Source organism: Ranitomeya variabilis, chromosome 1 (assembly GCF_051348905.1).
Source record: "Ranitomeya variabilis isolate aRanVar5 chromosome 1, aRanVar5.hap1, whole genome shotgun sequence".
In the NCBI taxonomy this organism is placed as follows: Eukaryota; Metazoa; Chordata; class Amphibia; order Anura; family Dendrobatidae; genus Ranitomeya; species Ranitomeya variabilis.
Window position 1 is genome coordinate 739,452,334 of NC_135232.1, and position 17,445 is coordinate 739,469,778.

At 44.6% G+C, this 17,445-nt stretch overlaps 1 protein-coding gene across 3 annotated transcripts in view; it reads left to right on the forward strand.

Annotated features, from left to right (window-relative positions):
• The window catches only part of ANKRD9 (ankyrin repeat domain 9), a 146,378-nt gene that overhangs the window by 21,689 nt on the left and 107,244 nt on the right, over positions 1–17,445 (forward strand). Inside the window, exon 1 of one of the 3 annotated variants that reach the window (XM_077269070.1) lies at positions 1,387–1,469. The exons of the other annotated variants lie outside the window; for them this stretch is intronic. The gene's annotated coding sequence lies outside the window, so the exon portion shown is untranslated. Of the gene's footprint in view, positions 1–1,386; positions 1,470–17,445 lie in introns of those variants that run through there. 3 annotated transcript variants of the gene reach the window in all.

Sequence of the window (17,445 nt, forward strand, 5' to 3'; positions counted from 1 at the left end):
CAGCATATTTTGGCAGGACGTGTGAATCATCTAATGCTTATAGGGTGAGGGGCTCCAGTCTCCACCTGTGACTCAATGGCAGATATTGGGACAAGGAGAGGGCAGCTGCATATCCACATGTCCAATCTTTTGTTCTCTGGAGGTGGCTTACTACCTAATAATCCCCACTGACATGCATGAGGCCGACCTCTCTGTGTATAGGTGACGGTGAGGAGGGAGAGCTGTGGACTTTAGGCAAATGGCCATGCTAAGGGAGACAATGTCAACTTTATTTTCCCTGGTGGTCTAGAGGATGGATGGGATAAATGGTGATTCAAAGTGGTTCTTTTCACTGAAAGCAAGCAGGGATCTTTTGGGTATGTGTCCACGTTCAGGAAACGCTGCGTTTTTGACGCTGCGTTTTTCCGCAGCGTCAAAAACGCAGCGTCCAGATGTTACAGCATAGTGGAGGGGATTTCATGAAATCCCGACTCCACTATGCGTTAAAAAACGCATGCGTTTTTGCCGCGAAAACGCATGCGCGGTGCTTTTTTTCAAAACGCAGCATGTTGCTACAATGAGCAAAACACGCAGGCACACCGCAGGTGACCTGCCAGTGACCTCAGGTGCAGTTTTGGTCAGGATTTTACTTGCATAAAATCCTGACCAAAGCCTGAAGCAAGCCTGAACGTGGACACATACCCTTAGGGTATGTCTCCACGGTACGGATGGGCGGCGGTATCGCCGCAGCGGCGAAGCCGCTCGGCGCTAAGCCCCGCCCCCTTCCTGGGACGCGATCATGCCGGATGTGTTAACTCTTCACATCCGAGATGATCGCTCGCTCCCATAGGGCCCTGTGATATGCCTTGCGGGGACGCTGCGTCCCCGCAAGGTGTACGGACATGCTGCGATCTGAAAAGACGCGCAGCATGTCCGGAGTTGCAGGGCCGCCGCGTGCGGGTTTCCACGCAGAGTGGAGACGGGATTTCATACAATCCCCTCCACTATGCTGGAACACCTGGACGCTGCTTTTTTGACGCTGCAGCTCTGCGCAGCGTCAAAAAAGCAGCGTTTCCTGACCGTGGAAACATACCTTTACAATAGTAAAGTGTACAAATGCAGAGAACATTATGACCCAGCACCGCTGATTTGGCTTTATCTTTATAGGACCCCCTCGGTGCAGGACTCATTCATTGCATGTGACAGCCCCTGGAAATGGCTCTTGAGGCTGCGCTCACTCATCATTCATCCACAGCGGCCATGTGAGCGACACAATGAGCTAATTCCAGCAGCTGCACTGCAGAGCATCTCCCGCCATGAGGCGCACACATTGCAGCTCGTGCTCACTGAGTCAATCATTGCATCAGCTGCAATACTGCCCTGCACGGGACATTAATCTCCTCGCACAGGAGGATCCCCCTGAGAAAACGTCTCCGGGGGCTCCGCGTGATGAAATAAATGTCGCTTTCTACAGAAATGACACGATGGAGGTGACGCTTCAATTTAACTCTCTAATAACCGCTCTTTATGGGCCCTTATCTTATAAAAATAATAATAATAATTGGCGTGACCACCAACTTCTCCAGACCCCAAAATGGCAAAAGAGCATAGCCAGGCAGTAATATATCCCAACTATTGATATCACTACATAGTTAAACACACAGGAGAGTTAAGGGTTAATTTCCAGAATTCTTACAGATGAGAATGTAAGACATGCTGAGAGTTGTAGTTTCCACAATCTGGGGGGTGGCACAGAATATCAGATCAGGCATTTGAATAATAAAGAGTTAACAGCAGGACTCCTATTAACCTACACCTAGCACAGTAGGGAAGACACATCAATGCCCCCCTGGGGCACAGGCTGCTACTTCACTAGTGGTCTCACTGTTACCATAGAGATGAAATCCATAAGAAAGTCACCGTCACCCAAAACCATTCAACGGGGAAGAGAAATAGATTCAGAAACAAAAAGAAACAAAATATAAAAGAATACAAAAAAATTATCTGTATTACAAATGATACAGAGTAAAAAACCTCAGACATCTGATACATCACTCATTCACCTACACACAAGTATTATACTAACTATATTCTTGTATGTAGGGGGCAGTATTATAGTAGATATATTCTTGTACATAGGAGCAGTATTATAGTAGTTATATTCTTGTACATAGGGGACAGTATTATAGTAGTTATATTCTTGTACATAGGGAGCAGTATTATAGTAGTTATATTCTTGTACATAGGAGCAGTATTATAGTAGTTATATTCTTGTACATAGGAGCAGTATTATAGTAGTTATATTCTTGTACATAGGGGCAGTATTATAGTAGTTATATTATTGTACATAGGAGCAGTATTATAGTAGTTACATTCTTGTACATAGGGGACAGTATTATAGTAGTTATATTCTTGTACATAGGGAGCAGTATTATAGTAGTTATATTCTTGTACATAGGAGCAGTATTATAGTAGTTATATTCTTGTACATAGGAGCAGTATTATAGTAGTTATAGTCTTGTACATAGGGACAGTATTATAGTAGTTATATTCTTGTACATAGGGGCAGTATTATAGTAGTTATATTCTTGTACATAGGAGGCAGTATTATAGTAGTTATATTCTTGTACATAGGGGACAGTATTATAGTAGTTATATTCTTGTACATAGGGAGCAGTATTATAGTAGTTATATTCTTGTACATAGGAGCAGTATTATAGTAGTTATATTCTTGTACATAGGAGCAGTATTATAGTAGTTATATTCTTGTACATAGGGGCAGTATTATAGTAGTTATATTCTTGTACATAGGAGCAGTATTATAGTAGTTATATTCTTGTACATAGGAGCAGTATTATAGTAGTTATATTCTTGTACATAGGAGCAGTATTAGGCTGTGTGCACACGATGAGGAATTAGTGAGGATCCGCAGTGGATTTTTCAGCGCAGAAACGCTGCAGTTCCGCACAGTGATTTACAGTACAGTGTAAATCAATTGGAAAAAAAAAAGTGTGCTAATGGTGCATGCTACTTCTTTTGTGCGGTACTGCAGCGTTTCTGACCCCTTCCATAATAGAAAATCCACACAAAATCCGCATCAATTCCGCAACAAAAACGCACAAAATCCGCATAAAATTTGCGGCAAATCCGCACCTGCGTTTCACCCACCAGGAGATGTGGATTTTGTGGGGAAAATTCTGCACCCCAATCCGCAACGTGTGCACATAGCCTTATAGTAGTTATATTCTTGTACAGAGGAGCAGTATTATAGTAGTTATATTCCTGTACATAGGGGCAGTATTATGGTAGTTATATTCTTGTACATAGGAGCAGTATTATAGTAGTTATATTCTTGTACACAGGGGCAGTATTATAGTAGTTATATTCTTGTACATAGGGGCAGTATTATAGTAGGTATATTCTTGTACATAGGGGCAGTATTATAGTAGTTATATTCTTGTACATAAGAGCAGTATTTAAACAAAAGCAATCCTGCACTGCATATTCATAGGGGTCAAAGGTGTATGATTTAGAACCTTTCCCATATATTAAGTCGGCACATTGCCAGGTGAAATACTCAAACATCAAATTAGACACTGAGAGAACCAGAGTATATATAATTCACCACCATATGATCTTAAAATAATCAATTTTTATTTAAATATTCAGTATAAAAAACAATACAAAGAGGATTATACAATGAGGGGGAACAACAACTGAGCACTCAAAGAGGGAATCACTGCTCCATTAATATGACCTGGTATAGCATGTGTCCATGTATTTAGAAGAAAGTGTCACTATGCTGGTGTTGGAACGCAAGGAATCATATTTGTATCAAAAAGTAATTAACACCACATAGTTACCAACAACATATAAAAATACTGACATCACTGCTTACCCATTGTAAGTCCGGCTGGAAACAGCGGTCCACCCTAAGACCCCTGACGCGCGTTTCGCGTTTTGATGGCTTTTTCAAAGGGGAATTTCAATCTCCGTTCTCAAATTATCTACAGTAATTAAGGGCATATGTTTCTGTGCATGCCACTTTGTGCATATACATTTTTTGCATCTTTTGCATACATTGATACTATCCGTCTTTATATGTACACACTTAATGTCCTAGTATGGAACCACTTTATACATGGACGTGGTAGTCATACAAAAAATTCAGATCTCATATTGTTAAACATCTTGAGTCTTATAAATGCTTTCTGTGCCAGTGCTTTAGGACATGTTCTAGCCTCCAGAGAATATATATTTTCTTATTTTGCATTTTGCAACCTTTGCATATTTAAACTATATCTAAACGACGTATCCTTGTCTCAGTGCTTGCTCGGACTCACTTGTCTATCTATGGGCCTGCGCTTTGTGTGTATCTATCTAGATGATGACGGGACAATTGGCAGCCCGGGCGCATGTGCATATGGGATTCATGTTTGTCATTTCTTATGTGGTGATGTCCCATTCACAACATTATTGCGCGTGCGCTTGTGCTCCCTCCCGCGCATGCGCGGTGGGGATGATATTGGGCTCCTATGAGCTGTACGATGTGCGCGTGAGTCGGAATTTTCCTTGGCACATGCGCAGTATTGTTCATAACCAGCGTTTGACAATAAAGTTGTGTGAGAACATGGACAAGATGGCCATGTTTTTAAACGTTTTTGTGTTTTGTCTTTCATGTATTTTTTTTATACCTACCAATAAAGTGTTGTATTTTATACATTGTGGTGTTCCCGCATATTTGGGCATGATCTTTTCTCGCCTTTTGTTTTTATGCCTATCCTCAAGCCCATGGTGAGCCCTCTTGTCTTAAATTGATTTGCGGTGCCCTCCACTCTCTCTAAAATAAGGAAGTTCTCCGACCACCATATTGGGACACTCAAGTGATGGGTGTCTCAATATGGAAACTGCTGGTGGTACCAGCCTCTTGCACGGTACCACCAGCGGAACACCATCGAACCACACACACACACACACACACACACACACACACACACACACTGTATACGCCTTAGGCACCACACACACAAAAACACACACTGTATACACCGTACGCAGCCTCTTGCACGGTACCACCGGCGGAACATCATCGCGAACAAGCTGCCTGGATCAGCCGAATGATTCACTGAGGATCACAGAGGATTCATGTTGTGAGGTAAAATATTTCACTGACTGTTTTAAAAAAAACATTTTACCTCACAAATATATACTCTGCGATCTCCTGCTGTAATGTCAGTATTGCCTTTTGCTGCCTCCCCTGCCGAGGAGATGTGCTATGCTCTGTACACGGTCAGACACAGACAATTTTTAAAATTAACTTTCGTTAATGGGAAAACCCCTTTAAAAAGCAAATATCAACGCCAACATGGCTCCTCCTAAAAAGTAATCCAATGACAATGAAAGGAAAGCAGCAAAGGCCCAACGTTGAAGACAACAAAGGGCAAATTAGACTCTTGAAGAGCAACAGCATCGCTGGGACAAAAACAATGCATATAGCACATGGGGTAGACAGGTCAAAGAAGAGAGCACAGACTGAGAAGTCAGCACATGGGTAAAGAGAGAGTGGATAGGTGGGGGGAGAGATTCTCAACGCTGCAAAGTCTGCTCCCATCATGACATTACCACCCACCTGATGCGATAGCATTGGGCCTCCATCTAGTAGTAGTCATATTCTTGTACATAGGAGCTGTATTATAACGGTACAGAAACGCAGAGTAAGTACACCAGTCTCTGACTTAGCACTAAGGGTATGTGCACACGTAGAATGGACCTCTGCAGATTTTTCCGCAGCGGATTTTAGAAATCCGCAGGTAAAAGGCACTGCGTTTTACCAGCGGCTTTACCGCGGTTTTACAAATGCGGATTCCTATTGTGGAGCAGGTGTAAACCGCAACGGAATCCGCACAAAGAATTGACATGCTGCTGAATCTAAACCGCTGCGTTTCCGCGCGTTTTTTCCTCCTCATGGGCACAGCGTTTTCTGTTTTCCATAGGTTTACATTGTACTGTAAACTCATGGGAAACTGCTGCAGACCCGCAGCTGCAGATCCGCTGCGGATCTGCAGCAAAATCTGCAACGTGTGCACATAGCCTTGGTACCATCACACAGTACCATTTTCATCGCTACGACGGCACGATTCGTGACGTTGCAGCGTCGTATAAGTATCGCTCCAGCGTCGTATACTGCGGTCACACGTTGCAATACACGGCGCTGGAGCGATAATTTCATGACGTATTTGCGATGTAGAAGCCGTTGGTTACTATGCGCACATCGTATACAACCTGTGTCACACGATGCAATCATGCCGCCACAGCGGGACACTAGACGACGAAAGAAAGTTTCAAACGATCTGCTACGACGTACGATTCTCAGCGGGGATCCGGATCGCAGTAGCGTGTCAAACACAACGATATCGTAACGATATCGCTGGAGCGTCACGAATCGTGCCGTTGTAGCGATCAAAATTGCACTGTGTGACGGTACCCGTTTTGCCACATCTAGTCGAAGTGACGCCCAGGTGATTATCGTGTCCTGTTTGGTGTCCAGTTTTATTATAGATGACTTGTTCTTAAAAGCAAATGACTTGCTGCTCCTGCATTGTGTGCATATACTGTGTATATATATATATATATATATATATATATATATATATATATATATATATATATATACATATATATACATACACACTGCTCAAAAAGTAAAGGGAACACCAAAATCCCACATCCTAGATATCACTGAATGAAATATTCCAGTCGTAAATCTTTATTCATTACATAGTGGAATGTGTTGAGAGCAATAAAACCTAAAAATGATCAATGTAAATCACAACTAATATCCCACGGAGGTCTGGAGTTGGAATGATGCTCAAAATCAGAGTGGAAAATTAAGTTACAGGCTGATCCAACTTCAGTGGAAATGCCTCAAGACAAGGAAATGATGCTCAGTAGTGTGTGTGGCCTCCACATGACTGTATGACCTGCCTCCAACGCCTGGGCATGCTCCTGATGAAGCGGCGGATGGTCTCATGAGGGATCTCCTCCCAGACCTGGACTAAAGTATCCGCCAACTCCTGGACAGTCTGTGGTACAACGTGACGTTGGTAGATGGTGCGAGACATGATGTCCCAGATGAGTTCAATCAGATTCAGGTCTGGGGAACGGGCTGGCCAGTCCATAGCTTCAATGCCTTCATCTTGCAGGAACTGCTGACACACTCCAGCCACATGAGGTCTGGCATTGTCCTGCATTACGAGGAACCCAGGGCCAACCGCACCGGCATATGGTCTCACAAGGGGTCTGAGGAACTCATCTCAGTACCTAATGGCAGTCAGGCTACCTCTGGTGAGCACATGGAGGGCTGTGCGGTCCTCTAAAGAAATGCCACCCCACCATTGCTGACCCACTGCCAAACCAGTCATGCTGAAGGATGTTGCAGGCAGCAGATCGCTCTCCATGGCATCTCCAGACTCGGTCATGTCTGTCACATGTGCTCAGTGTGAACCTGCTTTCATCTGTGAAGAGCATATGGTGCCAGTGGCGAATTTGCCAATCCTGGTGTTCTGTGGCAAATGCCAAGCGTCCTGCACAGTGTTGGGCTGTGAGCACATCCCCCATCTGTGGACGTCGGGCACTCAGACCATCCTCATGGAGTCAGTTTCTAACTGTTTGTGCAGACACATGCACATTTGTGGCCTGCTGGAGGTCATTTTGCAGGGCTCTGGCAATGCTTCTGATTCTCCTTGCACAAATGCGGAGGTAGAGGTCCTGCTGCTAGGTTGTTGCCCTCCTACGGCTCCCTCCACGTTTCCTGGTGTACTGGCCTGTCTCCTGGTAGCGCCTCCAGCCTCTGAACACTTTGCTAACAGACACAGCAAACCTTCTTGCCACAGCTTGCATTGATGTGCTATCCTGGATGAGCTGCACTACCTGAGCCACTTGTGTGGGTTGTAGAGTCCGTCTCATGCTACCACGAGTGTGAAAGCACAACCAACATTCAAAAGTGACCAAAACATCAGCCAGAAAGTATTGGTACTGAGATGTGGTCTGTGGTCCCCACCTTCAGAACCACTCCTTTATTGAGTGTGTCTTGATAATTGCCAATAATTTCCATCTGTTGTCTATTCCATTTGCACAACAGCATGTGACATTGATTGTCAAACAGTGTTGCTTCCTAAGTGGACAGTTTGATTTCACAGAAGTTTGATTTACTTGGAGTTATATTCTGTTGTTTAAGTGTTCCCTTTATTTTTTTGAGCAGTGAATATTTACACCCACATCCTCCCTTCCAGGGATGTTCTGTGCTTTCCAGTTACCTTCAACCTGAAATGTCCTGTTTCTATGGTTACGAGCCAATCCTAAAAGAAAGTTTATTTTTAGTTGGTGAACATGTAGTCCTCCGGATTTCTTAGCATCTTGCACTTTTTAGTTTCCTCCCACAACTGATTCAGAGCACGATGCAGAATACACAGTCCTCGTTGTGTCGGGGTCTGACTCAACAGTTCCTGCAACGCACAAAGCGAAGGATGGATGCTGCTCCGTACACAGCAAATTACAGCCAAGAATCTGGGGTAAAGGTGAAATACTGTATACCTGAGGCCCCGAGAGCCAAAAATCTGCAGAAACAGAAAATATATCACAGAGACAACATAAAAAAACAGAATATATTGCATATTACTGCAGTGCAAACGACCGACAGTAGCTCAAACAGAGCAGTATTATAATAGTTACTAGATGGTGGCCCGATTGTAACGCATCGGGTATTCTAGAATATGCATGTCCACGTAGTATATTGCCCAGTGACGTAGTATATTGCCCAGTTACGTAATATATTGCCCTGTGACGTAGTATATTGCCCAGTGACGTAGTATATTGGCCAGTTAGTAGTATATTGCCCAGTGACGTAGTATACAGCACAGAGCCACGTAGTATATTGCCCAGTGACGTAGTATATTGGCCAGTTACGTAGTATATTGCCCAGTGACGAGGGGCCCCTTGTAGTTCTGTCGCCTGTGTTCGGTTCAGGCGGTAGCTTCCGGTCCGAGGGTGTGATGACGTCGCGGTCACATGACCGTGACGTCACGGCAGGTCCTTCTCACGCAGGCGCGCAGGGCCTGTGATGACGTCACAGTCACATGACTGTGACGTCACGGCAGGTCCTTCTCGCGCAGGGCCTGTGATGACGTCGCGGTCACATGACCGTGACGTCATTTCAGGTCCTTGTCGCACACCAACATTAGCACCGGAACCTGCGGCTTGCATGGAGCGGTCACCGGAGCGTCGGAAAGGCGGCGGAAGGTGAGTATATAATGATTTGTTATTTTTTTTAAATTATTTTTAACATTAGATGTTTTTACTATTGAGGTGGCATAGGCAGCCTCAATAGTAAAAACTTGGTCACACAGGGTTAATAGCAGCGGTAACGGAGTGAGTTCCCGCGGCATAACGCGATCCGTTACCGCTGGCATTAACCCTGTGTGAGCCGTGACTGTGGGGAGTATGGAGCGGGCGCCGGGCAGTGACTGCAGGGGAGTAGGGAGGGACTAATCGGACTGTGCCCATTGCTGATTGGTCGCCGCAGCCATGACAGGCAGCTGGCGAGACCAATCAGCGATTGAATATCTGTGACGGAAGTTGCCGACAGAAAGACGGAAGTACCCATTAGACAATTATATATATAGATATTCTTGTACATTGGGGAAGTAATAGAGTAGTTATATTCTTGTACATAGCAGCAGTATTATAGCAGTTCTATTCTTGTACATAGGGGCAGTATTATAGTAGTTATATTCTTGCATATAGGGAGCAGTATTATAATAGTTATATTCTTGTACATAGGAGCAGTATTATAGTAGTTATATTCTTGCATATAGGGAGCAGTATTATAGTAGTTATATTCTTGTACATACACAGCAGCAATATAGTAGTTATATTCTTGTACATTGTCATGTCGGACGCTGTTCACACTAGGGCGTCCGACATACAGCGGTAATTCCACATACGTACACTACACGCTCAGTGGCGTCGGCTAGATTTTATCCAGCTTGCTCGGGGTTAATCTAGCTGGTAATCAGGTTGGAGGCTGGGTCACGCCCACGGCCTTTAAATAGTCGTACTGGACTTTGGGTGTTGCCAATTATAGCTTGTGCTTTGTGCCTAGTGATTCCGGTCTGGAGTGGTGGTCTTGTCGTAGGAATATCGTATCTGGTGGTGTATTATCCTTTGTCATATTCCTCCTTCCTATTTTTGTATTTGTTTTGCCCTGTGCACATTATAGTGCAGAGGTGTCAAACTGCATTCCTCGAGGGTCGCCAACAGGTCATGTTTTCAGGATTTCCTTGTATTGCACAGGTGATAATTTAATCACCTGCACAGAATGATTCCAGCACCTTGTGGAAAGCTAAGGAAATCCTGATAACATGACCTGTTGGCGGCCCTCGAGGAATGCAGTTTGACACCTCTGTTTATAGTGTATTCCTGTGTGTCTGCGGCGTGGTGCGTTTTTCAGTTTTCCCTGTCTGTGCTTTCTGTGGGGATTGGTGTGTGGTCTCTTCACTGGGTGGCGGGTGGTGGTTTCAGCTTAGGGCTGAAACAGGAGACAGGGTCAGGCCTGGCGGGCCAGACATGCACACCTTTAGTGTAACTTCTGGGAAAGGGACAGACAGAGTTTCCCTAGCCTGAGGGATATCGCAGGGGCCCGGGTAACCAGCCTTAGTCTACCCAGTACTCCCGTGACATTATAATCGGCCCAAAAAGAAAAAAAAAATTAGGTTTTTTTTATGTCATGGATCCCATGACTTCCATAACCCGCCAGTTGGAGGCGCTGTCCTTACAGGTCACTGAATTGAAGGGGGCAGTTCAGCAACAGGGTCTTGTGGTGTCTAATGTGCAAGTGGAAACTGCAGGTAGAGTTGCAGAGCCAAAAATCCCTTTACCTGAGAGGTTTGCTGGGGAACGCAGTAAATTTGTTGTTTTCCGTGAAGCTTGCAAATTATATTTTCGTATGCGCCCGCTTTCCTCAGGTAATGAGGCTCAGCGTGTGGGCTTGGTTTTGTCATTACTGAACGGAGATCCCCAAGCATGGGCGTTTTCATTACCTTCTGATTCAGCTGCATTTAACTCAGTGGAGAGTTTTTTTTTCTGCTCTTGGACTCATATATGATGATCCTGACAGATTGGCTCTAGCAAAATTTAAAATACGTGCTCTCCGCCAGGGGGAGCGAATGGCGGAGGATTACTGTTCTGAATTTCGCCGTTGGGCGGTGGACACACAATGGAATGACCCGACGCTGCGGAGTCAGTTTGTATATGGGGTTTCGAGAAGGGTTAAACAAGCCCTTCTGATGTATGAGACTCCTGCTTCTCTAGAGTCTGCCATGAGTCTTGTTGTCCGCATTGATCGCCGTTTGCGTCAGGGGGCGCTAGAGATGCCGCCTATGGGGGAGGTCGTAGGTGCATGTGAGGTTGCTGCAGGTGAGCCCACAGAGCCTATGCAAATCGCAGGGGTGTCACATCAGCAAGCCCCCTCGCTCAGGAAGCAGGGAGCCTGTTTTTGCTGTGGTAAAAAGGGGCATTATGTAAATGCTTGTCCTCTGTTTTCTAAGAAAAGCGCAACGGTGGAAATCTACTAAGCTCAGAGGGTGTGGAGGAGGCCAGTCTGAGCTTATGCCTATCCTCCATGGTGGTCTCTCAATGTAGGCTCCCTGCCAGAGTTATGGTCGCTGGCAGAGAGCTGCCAATCACTGTTTTTGTGGATAGTGGTTCGGCCACTAATCTCATTGATTAGGAATTTGCACGCACGGCCGGGTTCAAGGTCGAAAAATTGCCTCATCCTATCCGGGTGGTCACCATCAATGCTACCCCTCTCCCACAGGGGGAGATTACTGAATTTGTGGCTGAGGTGAAACTCCACATTGGGGTCCTACATTCTGAGCAGGTTACATGTAGGGTGCTCAGTAATCTTCCTGCACAAATGGTTCTGGGTTTTCCATGGTTATCTATGCACAACCCGGTTATTGACTGGAAAACTCAGGACATAATTCAGTGGAGCGGATTTTGCCAGGAGAATTGCCTGGCCACATGTGTGTCCGCTGTGACTCCAAGCATTCCTGAGTCACTGCTGGATTTTGCGGATGTGTTCTCAGAGAAGGGTTGCTCAGAATTGCCACCACATCGCTCCTATGACTGTACTATTAGGTTTAAACCAGGGGCCAAATTGCCGAAAGCTAGGATGTTCAACATCTCTGGTCCTGAGAGGCAAGCGTTAAAAGACTACATTGCTGAGAGTCTGAGCAAAGGGCACATCAGGCCTTCGTCCTCAACGGTGGCAGCGGGGTTCTTCTTCATTAAAAAGAAAGATGGCGGACTACACCCGTGTCTGGATTTCAGGGAGTTAAACCAGATTACGGTTCGTGATCCATACCCTATGCCACTGATACCTGATTTGTTCAATCAGGTGGCTGGTGCTAAGTGGTTTTCCAAGCTTGACCTCAGGGGGGCGTACAACCTCATAAGAGTCCGTCAAGGTGATGAGTGGAAGATGGCTTTTAATACTCCTGAGGGTCATTTTGAAAATTTGGTGATGCCATTTGGGTTGACAAACGCGCATGCAGTTTTTCAACATTTCATAAATGATGTATTCTCGCATGTTCTGGGGAAATTCGTTATTGTGTACCTAGATGACATTCTCATTTATTCATGCGACCGTGATACTCATTTAGAGCATGTGAGGCAGGTGTTACAGCTACTCAGGGAAAATAAGCTCTATGCTAAACTTGAGAAATGTGTATTTTCGGTTCAGGAGTTGCCTTTCTTGGGTTATATTGTGTCTGTTTCAGGGTTTAAAATGGACGCCGCTAAGGTGCAAGCGGTGCTGCATTGGGAACGGCCTGATAACCTAAAAGCACTCCAGCGGTTCCTTGGGTTTTCCAACTATTATAGAAAGTTTATCAAGGATTTTTCTACCATTGCTAAACCGCTTACTGACATGACGAAAAAGGGTACCAATTTCTCCGCCTGGCCTCAGGCTGCAATGCGCGCATTTGAATTTCTGAAGAACAGTTTTGCTTCGGCCCCCATTCTGGTGCAACCGGACGTATCAAAACCATTTACCGTGGAAGTTGATGCGTCTGAGGTTGGAGTGGGGGCGGTGCTGTCTCAAGGCTCATCCTTGGGCGAGTTGCGTCCTTGCACCTTCTTTTCCAAGAAGCTGTCGTCTGCCGAATGTAATTACGATATCGGCAACAGGGAGTTGTTGGCTATCAAGTTGGCTTTTGAGGAATGGCGACACTTTTTGGAGGTGTCAGTCCATCAGGTTACAGTTATCTTCTAGTATAGATGGTTAGCACTCGACCACGTAGAGAAAAGGTGCCAGTGAAAAGGAACCAAAGGTTCCGTAAAGTCCAAAATAGATATAGAATCACTGCACTCAATGGAAAAGTGTGCTTTCAAGTGAATAAATTTTATTTACGGTGGTGGGTGAAGCGACAGTTTGACGTTTCGGCCGGACCTCGGCCTTTATCACATAGTCGCTGGAAAAAATAAAACAATATATACAATCAGAATATTTCATATACAAATATACAGAATATTTACAAAATGTAAGAGAGCCAGCATATCCAGGTTTATGTGGGCGTAAATATGTAGATGCATTTAGGCTGGCGACATCAAAGAACAAAAGATACTGGGTATCAGTGGTACAGAAGTTGGCATAGAACATAAATTCCAAGGATGATTAAAATTCAATATAGATTCAATAGATAAGGAGCATACCCTTTGTGGTCACCGAAAGATTATTGGCACCGTTTTTTGGAATATCTCAAATTGATCATGTATATCCTAAAGATAAAAGGATAAGGGGAAGAGTTGTTTAAGAAGATAATCTAGACATCATTGGCAAAGTGTAGCGTTAGAAACAGAAACATTAATATAATCTGAAATGGTGCATCTCTCAACGATGTGATGTGACGTGACCGAGGGTAAGAAATGAAGGAAGGAAAAAAGGAAAGGGAAAAAAGAAAAAATATATACCAATTAAATGGACGGTCCAGGAGAAGTTTGCGGCAAGCCACGGGAGCGCTGTCCTGACTGTGACCACTGAGCTATAGTGGGTAAAAGTGGTCAGGGTGAGGATATAGCATATGTTGGCTCTAGGGTCCGAGTGAGTGGTAAATGTACAAAGCAGTACTTACAAAGATTGGTGGCGCAGTAGTCCTGCAGGCGCAACGGCGTGCTAGTGTAGTATATGCGTACTGCGAGGAACAGGAGCAGCAAGCCAGGGTAGCGTTGTCCTGCCTGTGGCAGCTGTGCTATGGTAGGTAGAATGGTCAGGGTGAGCATATGGCATGTAATATCGCTTGAGTTCCAGTGAGCGGTAACACGGTACTTACTGGGATTGGTGGCGCAGTGGTCCTGCGGAACAAAGGCGCGGTGGTGCAGCGTGTGTATACTGCACCGGAGGAGGAGCCCTTTTCAAGTCGCGCCGTCCGGTCATGTGACCGGAAGTGAGTGTGGAGCCACTGCGCCTGCGCAAGACCATAGTATGGTGTCTACGGACACCTGCGCCTGTGTGTATTGTGTAGAGCCGCTCCTTGTCATGATGTACAATGTCATGGCAGTTTGCGGTCAGGGAGGGGGAATAACTCGCGATATAGCGCACGCGCCAGCTGGACTGTACTAGCAGGGACTGTCTGCGCCTGCGTGGGTGACGGGGTCGCATCAGTTCTAAATAAAAGAAAAGAAAAAAAAGAAAAAAAGAAAAAGGAAAGAGGCACTGGTAGCTAGAAATGGGAGTCGAACCAACCTTGTCCATAAAAAGACAATGTTGATAGTGTAAATGTGGTAACAATATACATCACATTCGGCGGTACGTACAAATTGACTGTTGTTAGTGTATATAAGGTAACTATATATGGTACAATCGGCGGTCAGTACAATGGAAATGGTACCATGGACAATTAAATAAACAGAAATGCATAAATAAAAAAATAAAATAAAAAAATTTAAAATGAAAAAATTAAGTAAGCAATTGCAATGATCGGCATTTGTAGGAGTCCAAACAAAATGGGAGGTAAAGAAAGCAAGTGAAAATGAGAAAAAAAGAAAGAAAGAAAAGGGGAAAAAAAGGGGGGGGGGGGGAAGGAAAAAAAAGGGGGGGGGGCAAAAAGAAGAGGGATGCAGGTTGTTCTTACCGCCCCAGAAGAAGGATGAAGAAACTGAGACAAACGATTTTTCAAATGATTTTTCAATGAGTCTAGGGAAAGAGATATATCAGATTAGCCAATCTATTTCTCGATTTAATCCTCTGGGGTGTAGGGTATCTAAGGTGTAGATCCAATAAGTTTCCCTTTGTTTTAATAAACGGATGTGGTTTCCACCTCTTTTTGGTCTTGGCACTTTTTCAATGATCTGGTACCTTAATTGGGATACATTATGTCTTGCTTCTTTAAAATGTGCTGGTAGAGGTAGCCATGTCTTACCACATCGGATGGTGGACTTATGTCCAGAGATACGGTCGCGTATGGCCTGAGTGGTCTCTCCCACATATAGCAATCCACATGGGCATTTTACGATGTATACCACAAAGTTTGTTTCGCATGTGAAGAAATCCTTGATAGGGTATGATTTACCTGTTCGGGGGTGTACGACTTCACTGCCTTTAATGATGTTTGAACAACTCATACAGTTTAGGCACGGAAAAGTGCCAGTTCTGCGGAGTCCTGTGAGGGTACGTGTTGATGTTTTGTTGTTGTGTCCTATGTCTGCTCTGACTACCCTATCTTTGATGTTTTGAGGTCTTCTGAGACACATTAAAGGTGGATTTCTGAATACGGTGATATTGGGATATGCTTTTGTAAGGAGAGGCCAGTGTTTTTGAATCAGATTGTGGACTTTGTTCATGGATGGGTGATGGTCATGAACAAAAGGTAACCTGGGTGGTTTCGTAGTGGGAGTATTGATTTCAGTCTCATCTAGGGCCCTGGACATTTCAGTGGCTAGTAGTGTGGATGGATAATTCCTAGACTTGAATTTATCTGACATTTCCTCCAATCTGGATTTTCTAGTGGCACTATCGGATACAATTCTCGTAACCCTTTTGAATTGTGACCGTGGAAGACTGTCCCTTGTGGATTTGGGATGGCAACTGTCATAACGAAGAAGATTATTGCAGTCAGTGGGCTTGGTGTAGATGTCGGTGGTCAATTTGCCATAGGGGTCCTTCTGAACCCGTGTGTCTAAAAAGGTAATAGTCTCTGAGTCATGAGAGAGTGTGAATTTTAGTTCCTCCCTGACGCTATTGAGGGTATTGAAGAAGATGGATAGGCTATTAAGGTCTCCAAGCCAGATACAAAAAATGTCATCAATATAGCGGAGCCATGTGATGGCATGTTGCTGGAATAATGGATTGGAGTAAATGTGGTCACGTTCGAACCTGTCCATGTATAAATTGGCGTAAGCGTTGGCGAAATTTGAGCCCATGGCGGTCCCGCACGTCTGGACAAAAAAATCGTTTTCAAAACGGAAGAAATTTTCTCTCAATACTATGTTGAGAAGGTCAAGACATAATTCTCGTGGCCTCTTGTCAGTGTTTGCTTCCTCCAGAGTTTGTGAAACTGCTTGTATACCCTTTTCGTGAGCAATAGATGTGTACAGACTGTTCACATCAAGAGTACAGAGGATGCTGGTGGATGGGACTGTGTCAAGAGTACGGATCTTGTTCAAAAAAATCGCCTGTATCCCTTTTTTTCCCCTTTATTTCTTTCTTTTTTTCTCATTTTCACTTGCTTTCTTTACCTCCCATTTTGTTTGGACTCCTACAAATGCCGATCATTGCAATTGCTTACTTAATTTTTTCATTTTTAATTTTTTAATTTTATTTTTTTATTTATGCATTTCTGTTTATTTAATTGTCCATGGTACCATTTCCATTGTACTGACCGCCGATTGTACCATATATAGTTACCTTATATACACTAACAACAGTCAATTTGTACGTACCGCCGAATGTGATGTATATTGTTACCACATTTACACTATCAACATTGTCTTTTTATGGACAAGGTTGGTTCGACTCCCATTTCTAGCTACCAGTGCCTCTTTCCTTTTTCTTTTTTTCTTTTTTTTTCTTTTCTTTTATTTAGAGCTGATGCGACCCCGTCACCCACGCAGGCGCAGACAGTCCCTGCTAGTACAGTCCAGCTGGCGCGTGCGCTATATCGCAAGTTATTCCCCCTCCCTGACCGCAAACTGCCATGACATTGTACATCATGACAAGGAGCGGCTCTACACAATACACACAGGCGCAGGTGTCCGTAGACACCATACTATGGTCTTGCGCAGGCGCAGTGGCTCCACACTCACTTCCGGTCACATGACCGGACGGCGCGACTTGAAAAGGGCTCCTCCTCCGGTGCTCCGGTGCAGTATACACACGCTGCACCACCGCGCCTTTGTTCCGCAGGACCACTG